Source organism: Dendropsophus ebraccatus, chromosome 1, assembly GCF_027789765.1.
Source record: "Dendropsophus ebraccatus isolate aDenEbr1 chromosome 1, aDenEbr1.pat, whole genome shotgun sequence".
Taxonomy (NCBI): Eukaryota; Metazoa; Chordata; class Amphibia; order Anura; family Hylidae; genus Dendropsophus; species Dendropsophus ebraccatus.
Window position 1 is genome coordinate 142,238,734 of NC_091454.1, and position 12,998 is coordinate 142,251,731.

Below are 12,998 nucleotides of genomic sequence, written 5' to 3' on the forward strand. Positions count from 1 at the left end.
ACATATTGAACTGTGGTCCATTTACATAGGGGGACAAGGGATATACATTCTCATAATTAGTAAGGGCCCCAAAAATAGGACCCTGAATGATCAGTTACTTATCATGTAGCCTGTGAAAAAGGCTTGGTTATAATTTTAGGCTAGGTTCACACTGCGTTTTTGCCTTGTATTTGTTTAATGGAAATAACTGATGCATTTGTGTGCATCTGCTTGGATCGTTTTTTTTCATCGACTTTTAGATGTAACTGTCATATTGCGTTTTTACTGTGATTTTTGAAAAACAAAACAATATGACATATATATACATACATTAGCCACATTCTGTATCCATGTTTTCCTGAACTCCCTAGGGCTGCATCCAACTTCTTTAGCCACTGTTATACAAATGGCGAACGATCGGACTCGAGCATGCTCAAGTTGTACTCATCTCTAATGTACATCTATTCAGGATATGAACCCCTTTAAATTCTGAGGGTCTATCCTAGGGGGCCTGGCTCCAACACCCTTGCTAAACAGTGCTTGTGCAGGGACTTCACTGAGCTCTCTACTAAACAATAAATAAAATTAACCTTGAAACCACCCAGTATTATTTAACAGTGTATGTTGGTATTACTTAGTTACATAGTAAGGTTGAAAAAGACACATATCCATCAAGTTCAACCAAGGTGGGGATGGATGGATAAATTGTATAGTCTATACATATGCATTAATGTCATTTTATTCTAAGAACTTATATAAGCTGGTTTTGAAGTCCTCTACTGTCTTTGCTGTGACCAGATCCTGGAGTAGACTGTTCCACAGATTCAATGTTGGTAAAGAAGGCTTGTTGCCTCCGGAGATTTAAAGGAGAAATCTGGTGACATTTTTTATTAAAGTATTGTCTTGCCCCCCAAAAGTTATACAAATCACCAATATACACTTATTTCAGCTCCAGTAGAATAAAAGAAGAGCTTTGATTGGTTGCTTTGGCCAATTTACACCAGGTGTATATTTACACCCTTTCATAAATCTCCCCCAAAGTGCTTTTTTCCCTGCACTTACTACTGCATCAAGGCTTCACTTCCTGGATAACATGGTGATGTCACGACCCGACTCCCAGAGCTGTGCGGCCTGTGGCTGCTGGAGAGGATGATGGCAGGGGGACACTGAGGGACACAGGGCACTGGAGGGACACTGAGCATCCCTCTGCCATCATCCTCTCCAGCAGCCACAGCCCACACAGCTCTGGGAGTCGGGTCGTGACATCACCATGTTATCCAGGAAGTGAAGCCTTGATGCAGTAGTAAGTGCAGGGAAAAAACACTTTATAAGCATTGCCTGTAATAAGTGTATATTGGTGATTTGTATGACTTTTGGAGGGCAATACAATACTTTAATAAAAAATTTTGCCAAACTTCTCCTTTAACCTTTTTTTCCTCCAGTCATTTGAGGGGGTTTTACCTGGAACATCTTTTTCCCATATTTCTTGTAGGGGCCATTTATATATTTAAATAAATTAATCATATCTCCCCTCAAACGTCTCTTCTCCAGACTAAACAAATGTAATTCTTTTAATCTCTCCTCATAACTAAGATGCTCCATTCCCCTTATTAGTTTAGTTGCCCGTCTTTGTACCCTCTCCAGCTCTAGAACATCCCTTTTATGAATCGGATTCCAACAGTGGACGGCATACTCCAGATGAGGCCGCACCAAAGCTTTATAAAGCAGTAATATTATATATATTATATATATATATATATATATATATATATATTATATATTTAATGCATGACAATATCCTGCTGGCCTTAGAAGCAGCTGACTGACATTGTGTGCTGTTCTGTAGTCTACTATCTACAAGTACACCCAGATCCTTCTCCATCAGCGACTCTCCCAGAGTAAGGGCCCTATTCCACTGGACGATTATCGTTCAGATTATCGTTAAATCGTTCGAATCTAAACGATAATCGTTCGGTTGAAATGCAGTTAACGATTAACGACCAAAAGAGAAATCGTTGATCGCTTTATTAGACCTGAACCTATTTTTATCGTTGCTCGTGTGCAAATCGTTCGCATTGAATAAGACATTGTTCGGTCGTTTGCAATAGATACGACCGCAATAGCGAAGAAATAGCGAAGAAAAAACGCAATTACGATCATAAGTAACGATTATCGTTCCATGGAAATGAGTGAACGTTTTCAGGTCTTTCGCAATAGCGGTTGTTTGAGATTGTTAATCGTTAACGATTATGCAAACGATAATCGCCCGGTGGAATAGGGCCTAAACTCCCCCCAGGACATATGATGCATGTGGGTTATTAGTACCCAGGTGCATAACTTTACATTTATCCACATTGAACCTCATTTGCCAAGTGGACGCCCAAACACTCAGTGTGTCTAATGGTGCGTTTACACGTAATGATAATTGGCCCGATCGTACGATTAACGATGTCGGAGTAACAATTTTTTTTTCATAACGAGCAGCGTTTAGATGGTACGATATATCGTACGAAAAATTAGTTTTGCGATCGTTTTGTGAACGCTTAAGCCTATCTCACACATTGATTAAATCGTCGAACGACTGTTCACACGGAACGATTTGCGAAGTTTTTGCGAACGACGAACAACGATTTAATAACATGTTGAAAGATCAAAATGAGCGATGTATCGTTCGTCGTTTGATCGTTCGCTGCCTTTACACGTACGATTATTGTTCGAATTCGATCGTTATTGCGCAAATTCGTACAATAATCGTTACGTGTAAACGCACCATTAGTCATCCTGTAAGATCTGCACATCCTCCATAGACTGTACTGTACTACAAAGCTTGGTGTCATCTACAAAGATAGAAACATTGCTGTAAATTCCATCCTGAATGTCATTAATAAACAAGTTAAACAGAAGAGGGCCCAGTACTGACCCTTGGGCTACACCACACTACTGGGGACCACTTGGAGTAGGAATCAATGACCACCACTCTCTGGGTACGATTATTAAGCCAGTTTTCAATTCAGTTAAAAACTAAACTTTCTAAACCCATAGATCTTAATTTACCCATCAAACACCCATGAGGGACTGTGTCAAATGCTTTTCCACAGTGACCCCACTGTCCAGGCTTTTACTTACCTCTTCATAAAAACATATTGGGTTGAGAACTGTATTGCACTATTACATGGCACCTCTATTGCAGTACTGCAAGGGCTCAGGTATATCAGGTAACCTCTCCAGAGCATATTAATTGGATATTGCCATGGGAGTAACTTCCAGGATAGCATTGGGGTTAAAATCAAAGGAGTCCATCACAGGTCAGTGGTTTTTACATTTTTAATGCATATGGATGACAAAAGGGAAAAGTCAGAAGTCTGAATTAGGGAGCCCCATGATGCGCCGTTGCTTTTAGAACTATTGTATTTGTGCTCTGATTTCATCATGTGGTGTCTTCCTGTGCTGGGAAGTTACTATGTGTAGCTTTGTGTTATTCCTTTGAAGTTAGAAAGTCAGCTTCTATTGGTATTGTTATCATGATTTTTTAACCTGTTGAAAGACCACGATTAGCCGGCATTGTGCATCAGGGTAGAAATGACAGGTGCCAAAGTGGGCAGAAGCACTGGCACTGGACCAGGAGAGGTGAGTATACTATGGATTTTAACAACCTAGTTGCAGTGTTTTTTTTTAATATATATATTCTTCAAATTGTTCTATTAAAATGAGAGTTGTGATTGGCTGCTATGGGGAATTCACAGTTTTTTGTTCCTCAGACAGTATGATAAATGTGGGTCATTGTGTACAGTACCAGTTCCAAATGAGATGACCAGTTACTAGAGATGAGCGAACCTTGAGCATGCTCGAGTCGTTCCAAACCTAAACTTTCGCCATTTGATTAGCGGTGGCTGCTGAAGTTGGATAAAGCCCTAAGGCTATGTGGAAAACATGGATATAGTCATTGGCTGTATCCATGTTTTCCAGATAACCTTAGAGCTTTTATCCAAGTTCAGCAGCTCCCTCTAACCAAATGCCGAACGTTCGGGTTCAGATCGACTCGAACCCGAACCCGGTTCGCTCATCTCTACAAGTACACATAGTATACAAATATATACTAGAAAGATAGATTCTTTTATAAACCTAAACAAAAATGTAATAGGTTACGGTCAGGCACCCAAAGGAATATTCTGATATAAACTAACATAGTTACATTCATTTGTAGGGCTCTTCAAGTTAATATTTTTGCAAATACCAGCCAGACCACCTTTTTTGGGTTAATGAATGTATTTGCAAAATTATTTTATGTTAGCTAACTTGACAATCCCTACTTGACAATCCCTACTCTTTTAGTTAAATGTTGCTGTGGACTGTGGCTAGTTGTAAAGAGGTTAGCACATGCCAGACTGTATAAACAAAGATCCACTATAATATGATAGCATTGTAGTCAATTAGCTCCATCTAGTGGTGATAATGTAGTTAGGCAACATGCATTTGTAGCGTTAGAAACTTGCTGTAAAGTTCAATGTTTGTTTACAATGATGATGCTACATATTTGCTCTATATAAGCAAGGCTTTCTAATGTTAGGGTGCGTTCACAACGAGTAAAATCGGCAATACTCCGCTGCAGAATCCCCCTGCCTCAGTGTCCCACAGTATCTCATGTTAATTCTTTAAGCGGAGAGCGTCAGAAGCAGAGGAGCGTGAGCCCTCCCATATAGAGAGCTCTGCCATGGAATTCCACAGATTTTACTCAGTGTGAACGTACACTAAGGCTCCATTCACACGGAGCACAATTGGCAGAATTCTTTGCCGCAGAATCTCGCCAGCCTCTGTGTTGTAATAACTATGGGAGGCTTGCGCGCCTCCTCTCTCCACGCTGAAGAATGGACAGCCTTAGGGTACGTTCACACTGAATAAAAGTGGCAGAATTCTGCACGGGGCCCTCGCTGCGGACTTCGCTAGGAATCCCACCTGCCTCAATGTGTCAATGAGATGCCTCGCACGCCTCTGCTTTCCGCTCAAAGAATTAACTGCGGAGAGCAGAGGTTTTTCCGCCACTTTTACTCAGCGTTAACAGACCCTTAAAGGGCAACTGAAGCCAACCTCCAACATTGAGATTTTAATAATAGGAATGAGCGAATTTACAAGTCGGAACAATGTGTAGCACTTTGATAGGATTGGTGGGCAGCCTGTCAGGCTGCTGTCTTTGAAGTCCGTGCCCCTCTGCTTTGGGTGCCAGGAAAAGCTGGATCCAGTCTTTGGAAACTGGTAGAAGTTTCCCAGAACTGGATCCACCTTTTCCTGGCACCCAGAGCTGAGGGGCATGGACTTCAAAGCCAGCAAACTGACAAGCTGACGGCTTATCCTAACAAAGCTCTATGCTTTATTCCTAGTTACTTCAATAAAATAGCTTAGTGGGCCCTGATTACACCTCTTTTTATCTTGATATGTCCTCCCATTTCCTAGATTTGTGAGTTTATGTTTTGTCTACCAATTCAGTTATTAGTTGGATGGGCATGAATTTAAAGGGGTTAATCAGGAAAAGATAAAGAAAACAGCTAATTCCTTGAAAACAGCACCATGGGTCGCCCCTTCGAATGAAGTTGCATCTCGGCTTATGTGTGCTAGTAAGGGTTGTGTCCATATATCCAGGATGGATTTCTAGTTGTGGCAATTTATGGGTCATAATGTGACCGCCATGCCTGCATTGGTAATCTTGCGGACCGGGCAAATGCCCGCTGAGCCGCCAGGATTACCAATCCATGGGCCTCCAGTCCCGCTGCATAATTGGACCGGCGGCCCTGTGCAGCGGCTGTGAACAGCGCGGCCAGCCGCCACGCTGTTCACCCAGATGCTCTGTCAGCCCCCGCAGCCTCAACAGTGTGTAAATATAGTCTTTCTGTGTTTTTAATCCACTTCTGGTTTTGGTTGCAAAATACTAAACAAAAATACTGTGTGTGAACATAGCCTTAAAAATTATACAATAATGAGAAAAAAAAAGATATCTATTTAATTTCCATCAGGGGATTTGAACCAGAATGAACTGCTGGCAGGTCTCTAGACAGGTGAGTTACCCCTGGACCACAGCGCCAACACATAAGAGATTCAATTATACCTGAGTGTTTCTTTCAGAGGACTGATCTGCAATCTGACAACTGCTCTGTGACTCTTTAGTACAGTAGGAGACATAAGATTGTACATAATCCGCTGAACAGAAAATTACCAAAAAGGCACCATGCTCACTGGGGGCTGCCAGCTACAGCACACTGTCAGCACCTCAGGTAGGGTCCAGGAGCTGACAGAAGTCCCAGTCCGGCCCTGGTAACGGCACAAATCAGGGAGTGCACCACAGTGATCTTTGGCTACACGACCTGTGTGGCAACCAAAGTCTTTATGTTCCCCTAGCCTAGTAATGTCATCTTCAGCACCTCATGCAGTATAAGTTCCCACATACACTACAATAATGTTATTAGTGCTGACAATAAGTAAAAGTGCCCCTTCTAGGCCCCACACTGTAATAATGTTTTACTTTTTGCCTCTTACAGCATAAGCATGCCTCTAACTTCTGACACCTCTTTTTGCCTGTTATCAGACTAAGTGCTGTATGCTTTATACCAAAATCTGACTGGAAACCTACTAGGGGTAAGCAGGAAAACCTTTCCTAAAACTTTCCACTGGGGATGTTTTTTTATGGTTTCCTCTTATGGTATTTTGTAAAACAGAATACACAGCACAGTCACTGATCACACACCATGTAAACAAGGCCCAATATCACAATGAGGGGAAACCTATAACACAGCCGTTTTACAGACAAGTTCCGTAGTAATCACGGCCATTGTTGTTGATTTGCAATGATGGCCGTGATTACTATGGAACTTACGTAATGCTGCCGTCTATGGAAACCCGGCCAGAGTGTATACACATAGTATACACTCCGGCCGGGATCCCTAGTGGAGCCGCAGCTACTAACTAATACCACCACATACTGACTAACACCACCGCTGCTACTGAATAACATCAACTGTACAAAGATCACTATCACACACTATCACACTATCACACAGTCATATAGAGATGGACGCAGCTCCATGCAGGTTTTGTACACCATATACATCACAGTGCAGTTACATCAGGTGACTCAAAGTGGACGTCTTCTCTTATCGGAGTTCTTCCCTTTTCATCTTCATCTCCATCTTCCCTGGGCCATTATGAGAACTTCTCAGAGCCACAAATCCACAGAATCTGCCAGACATATTAGGCTCATCATTCTGGCACCATCCTCAACTCTCTACAAACTGCACATCTGTATTGGCCTCTTTGTGCTCTCATTTAGTGGGTAGGCTGACTGTATGTGACCCCCCTTATAGTATATGCCCCCCTATATGTAGCCTCCTTATCGATGGTCCCCTTCTGTGTATCCCCCCTTACAGATGGCCCCCTCTCCCCCTATGTTGCCCCTTTTATAGATGGCCCCCTCTCCCCCCTCCTATAGATAGCCCCCTCTTTCCTCCGCGCTCCCTCGTTGAACCTCTCTCCTTCTTCAGCGTCCGTCTGGCCCCCGGATGATGCGGTCCTTTCCCCAGCAGCGCATGCATCATAGAGCTCTCTGTGCGCAGAGGCTGGGACTTCCAGCCCAGGGAGTGTCTCTAACGTGCGCTCCCTGTGCCGGAAGTCACAGGTGCACAGGGAGCTCTATGATGCGCTCGCTGCTGGGGAAAGGACGGGACACCCCCGGCAGCCACGCATGAGCCGGGGGCAGCCGAAGTCGGCCTCTTGTGACCGCAAGCAAAACAATGCTTGTGGTCACAAGAGTGATTGATGAGGGGAGGCCTCGGGGCCCTGCTGGCCCCCCCTTGTGGCGGGCCAGGTCGCAGCAGCGACCACTGCGACCCTGGTAGTTACGCCACTGACTACACAACTCGTATTCTTCACATTGACATCCTGCTGCTGCCTAATGTGCCCCCTCTGACTTTACCTACAGAATTGCCCAATACCTCTAAATACTGTACTCCAGATATAATAGTACCTTAGGATTGGGGTAGAGGTCACAGCAGGAGGTTAACTACAAAATAATGGGCCATACTAAATGTTTACCTATCCAAAGGACAGAAGATACTGTGTAGGGACAAAGGGGATGTAAGCAAATGCCCCTCATGGTGTTGCCTAGCCTGGCCATTATTTAATATGGGTATAAGTATGTTTTTATCTAGATGGTTCTGTGTCTGCTCTTCCCCCCTCCCATATGCATTTAAATAAATGTTTTACAGGTACCTTTATCCTATTGTTCAACCAGTGTCCAATAGAAGGCATGCGCTAGTCTGGTTGTTGGCCCGTTGATGTTCTGCCACATCTTCTGATTGGTCAGCTCGATTCTTCTGCTCAGTAATGGTGTTCTCCTTGGTGGAGATGCACTGATGTACCAGCATTTATGTGAGCTTGGTGAAAGGTCTTCAGCCAGTTACCTCAGAAACAAGGAGAGTGCCCTGCCCGCCCTGTTCTGAGTTCCTTGTCGCGGTCCTATAAGTTTAGAGGTGCTTTATTGTCGCCCAGCTTAGGCTGGGGGACCTTAAAAATGCTGGAAGTTTATATATGTTATATTAAAAATTTTAAAAGATAGTTTTATCTTTTGTTGGGTAACCCCTAAATAAAAAAAGGACCAAGGCCTTATTTCACCACCAAGAAGTTGTAGTTTTATTATTTATTAGGTATTTTAGTATGTATGGTTGTGGCCTGAACAATGAGTGCAACACCATGTGTCTGATCAGTGGAAGTCTGACCACTGGGGTTGCCACCAGATGAGCGAACCTGGAGCATGCTCGAGTCCATCCGAACCCGATCGTTCGGCATTTGTTTAGAGGTGGCTGCTGAAGTTGGATAAAGCCCTAAGGCTATGTGGAAAACATGGATATAGTCATTGGCTGTATCCATGTTTTCCAGACAACCTTTGCCTCTGCCTGCCTCAGTGTCTCTATGGGATGGCTAATATGCCTCCGCCTCCGTCGCTCGCCATGGAAGCAGAGTGGTGGGAGCAAAGGCGCGCAAGCAGGGGCGGATTAACTTTACCATAGGCCCCGGGCTGTTCACCAAGTCTGCCCCCCCACCCCCCACCCCACTGTAACTATGGCAGCACAGCATGGTGTCCATAGTACAGGATAGATAATATCATGATAACCTGATTTGTTGTGAAAAAAAAAAAAAAAAATTGCTTTAAAAAAGCAGCAATTTTTTGCAAATCATGGCAGAAATGTAGCCAGGAGACAATACACCACTGAAAGTATAAGTCTTTTTGGGTGGCCATGGGCGCCCCAGGAGCTCAGGGCCCCGGGCTACCGCCTGAAACAGACCTATTATAATCTGCTACTGCGCACAGGCCATCCCAAAGATGGCAGGCGGGATTCCACTGCGGAAATCCACCTATATTACTCAGTGTGAACATACCCTTATAGTTGCCATTTCAGTATAGTCTCTGTAATACTAGGTTGAAGGGGTTGTCCAGGTAGTAATATAACCTCTATGACATATATATATACTGTCCTTTTCAAACAGGGAATAATTGCAAAATACAAGAAAAGTAGTGAAACGTAGCCCCAAAAGGAAAAGAAAATCCCAGAATGTTTATTAAGGTTGCTGAAATTAGACCATTACCTCACACAATATACATTCAATCATTGCAAGGAATGGAGCAGGACAGGTTGCCCCAGGGCTGAATGAGTTCTTGATGATCCAGATGCTTGTTACATCCACAACGCTTCTATGTTATCCAGTGAGTGGCAACTTTGCAACAATTATACATTACGCTCTTCTATGCTTCACCAACGTCTCCGTTTTTTGTTTCCATGCACATATATCATATGCAGTGCAAAGTAATGATACTGCCTCCTGGTGCGATAAGCTGGGTCACAGAGTATTTTGCCCAATATTATGATCGGTATTTTTAGCCAGAGGCCAGGAAAGGACCAAAACACAGAAAAAGGTGCAAAATTGTTTCACACCTTGTTTTGGCTAAAAATACTACATGTGAATCAAGCATAATACACAAAATAGAGGTTGTCCTGTGCACCATGTGTCTGAGCCCTTTGTGTGGATCATACGTCAATTTTATTCATAGGGCTGCCTTTACATAGATTTCATGCACCCTTATAATGGATGTAAACCTAAGGAGTACTCTTAATTTTCCTCAATAAGCTGTGAGGAGAGTGCAGCCCCCCCCCAAATCCACCTGTAATTGACTGACAGCTTTCTATACAAAGAGTACAGGCAGGAAGCGGTCAGCGGTAAGCAACCAGTAAGCACAGGGAGCAGTAACTCGAATATCCAGGACTACTAACGGCACACACAAAGGAGAACCCCGTGCCTGAAATTGGTGTCCTGGTTAAAAGAGAGAAAAAAAACATGTAGGCTTTCATGGTTGCATGGGAGGAGGTAAGTAATATATAGGGCTGGTGACAGATTGCATTTAACCAGCTTGCTCTGGAGTTCCTATGGAAACACCAACTGGATAATGTACATGACCAAAAAAAAAAACCAAACATTCATGATGGACAGAAGAACCAGTTTATTACTATATGAACTCCAGAACCAGCACAGCACTGCCATTACTACATGTAATGCAAGTATGTAGCCATAGAAAAGAAGTGGTTAAAGAGGATGTACCTCCTCTATACATCCTCTTTAATATGACCCATGAAAAAAACGTGGCCGTCACAGAGAATCCGGTGCCGGGGTTAGTTTTTTCTGAAGCACTGGAGGTAGGCCAGCCCGTCCCCAGTGGGAGGGAATTCCCTCCCCTCTATGACGCAACGTCTTTAGAATCAATGGAGCCGCGTCAGATGGGCAGGGGATTCCTCCCACTGGGGGCGGCCCGGTACCAGTGGATAGAACGGCGCCGTACACGGGAAGCGGGCCGCGGTTAAAAAAAAAAAACAAAAAAAAAACACAAGCTGTGGCACTGGCTTCCCCGTGACAGCACCGTTCTATCCGTGTGTCATATTAAAAAGGATGTACCATCAGGTACATCCTCTTTAAGGTGCTGACAGATAGTTCTGATGTCTGTGGGATTGGTCATGTTAAAGGGAACATGTCACCTAAATTTTCTTTTACTAACTAGAATCAGATACTAAAAATGTGTTTTTATTCTAATCTGTTTCTATTTTCTGACTTTGACTATTTATTTCATTACTTGTACATTGTTACAGGGGCTGGCATATTGCCTGGGCTGTTTTTACAGCATTTAGTGACATGCTTTACAGCAAGACTCATGGACATAGATGAATTTTGTCCTCTTAAAATGCATTTAAAACATCATTGAGTGTGCTCTGTGACCTTTAAAAAGGCCATTCCAGAGGGAGCTGCTATCATCTTGTATTGATGCCATCCACCTACTGGTGTCAAATGATGCTGTACAGATCACTTTGGAGCAGACTCCTCTTATCACTACAAACAGCAGGAAGTCTCAGTTTAGTTTTAGCCCAAGTGATGAGAATGAGAACTGCAAGATTTCCAGATTTTAAAATATTGATAGAAAAATGGAAAATGTCACCAAAAATTCTTAAATGTTTTTATGTTAAACATGTCTTTTTATGACACAACAATCACCTTTAAGAGAGCTACCATTACAGTTTCTGAGCCAATACTAAGAGTGGATTCAAAAGGAATGGGAAATATAAAGGAAGGACTAATACTGCTGCTTCCTGCTGGATCCACTTCTGGCTTTGGCTCAAAAACTGCAATGGCCATATTCGAAAAACTGCTTCTGTGTGTGACCGCAGTCTATGGAACTGGGACTTGTGGCTGTAATATATAACAAACAATATGCCCATATTATGCTAGTGTGACATTTATGGAGGTTTAAACAAAGAAAAAAAAAAACACTGCAGTGTTTGGTCAAAGCAATAAGGACTACTTATATTTAAAATGAACTGGTGCCAGAGATTTGTAACTTACTTCTATAAAAAAATCTCAAGTCTTTCTGTACTTCCCAGCTGCTGTATGTCCTGCAGGAAGTGGTGTATTTTTTTCAGTCAGGAGAGCAAGAGAGGTTTGCTATGGGGATTTGCTACTGCTCTGAACAGTTCCTGTTAAGAACAAAGTTGGCAGTGGAGAGCACAGTGTCAGACTGAAAAAAATACAGAGTGGTAGGAGGCAAAATACCTACACTCAACACTATAGAAAGTAGTATCAGGTTTAATTGAAAGTGTTTTCAATTAAATCTGTCCATCAATATCTGACCAGTGGAGTAAAAATACCCAGCTGTGTTACTGCAGCTCAGCTTCCAATCTTTGGAGGCAAGCTGCAGTAACCCAACGTAGCCACTTTATAGTTTACAGTGCCGTCTGGGTCTGTTCTTGGTGTATGGTGACGTGTACAAACACTAGATAAGTGGGGATGCCACATGTCAGATTCCCAATGATCACATAGGCAAGGATATTTCAGAGCAGGTGATCAAGTAAAAAAAAAAATTCTTATTAAAAAACAAAAACACCCTTTAAGCTCCCAGATCCCTGCCCAGCTGCACTCAGTTGCATTCAGAGATATGTATATAACAATCCATATTCTTCTGTTATTGTGTGTAGGAAGGCAGATCAAATACATACAATCAAAAAATAAATGCAAAAATTACTAGAATGGATTTGTTATTTGTACTGTACATCTAAGTGTCAGATACATAGATAATCGTAAAAGCTTATCACAAAGAACTAATGGCACTTTAATAGGATGTGCTCTGACCGACTTCTTGGGAGAAATAAGACATGTATTTCGGTAAAATAGTGTATTCCTTTAAAGAAACCAATGAATGGAAAACTGTGCAACAATTTAACGCATAAGTAGTAGATAATTTATGAACTAAACTTTAAATACTGAAAATGCACAAAATAGGAATAGCAAGGAAAAGCAAAAGTATGCATTCTGAACACAGGCATATCAGTACATTAATACTTCCAAGCCATGTTTTGTTGGGTTTTTTTGCCAAAATAATGTGCAAAATAAAATTAAGACATAATAAGCAGTTTCAGATTTACAACAGAGACTGAGGTCAA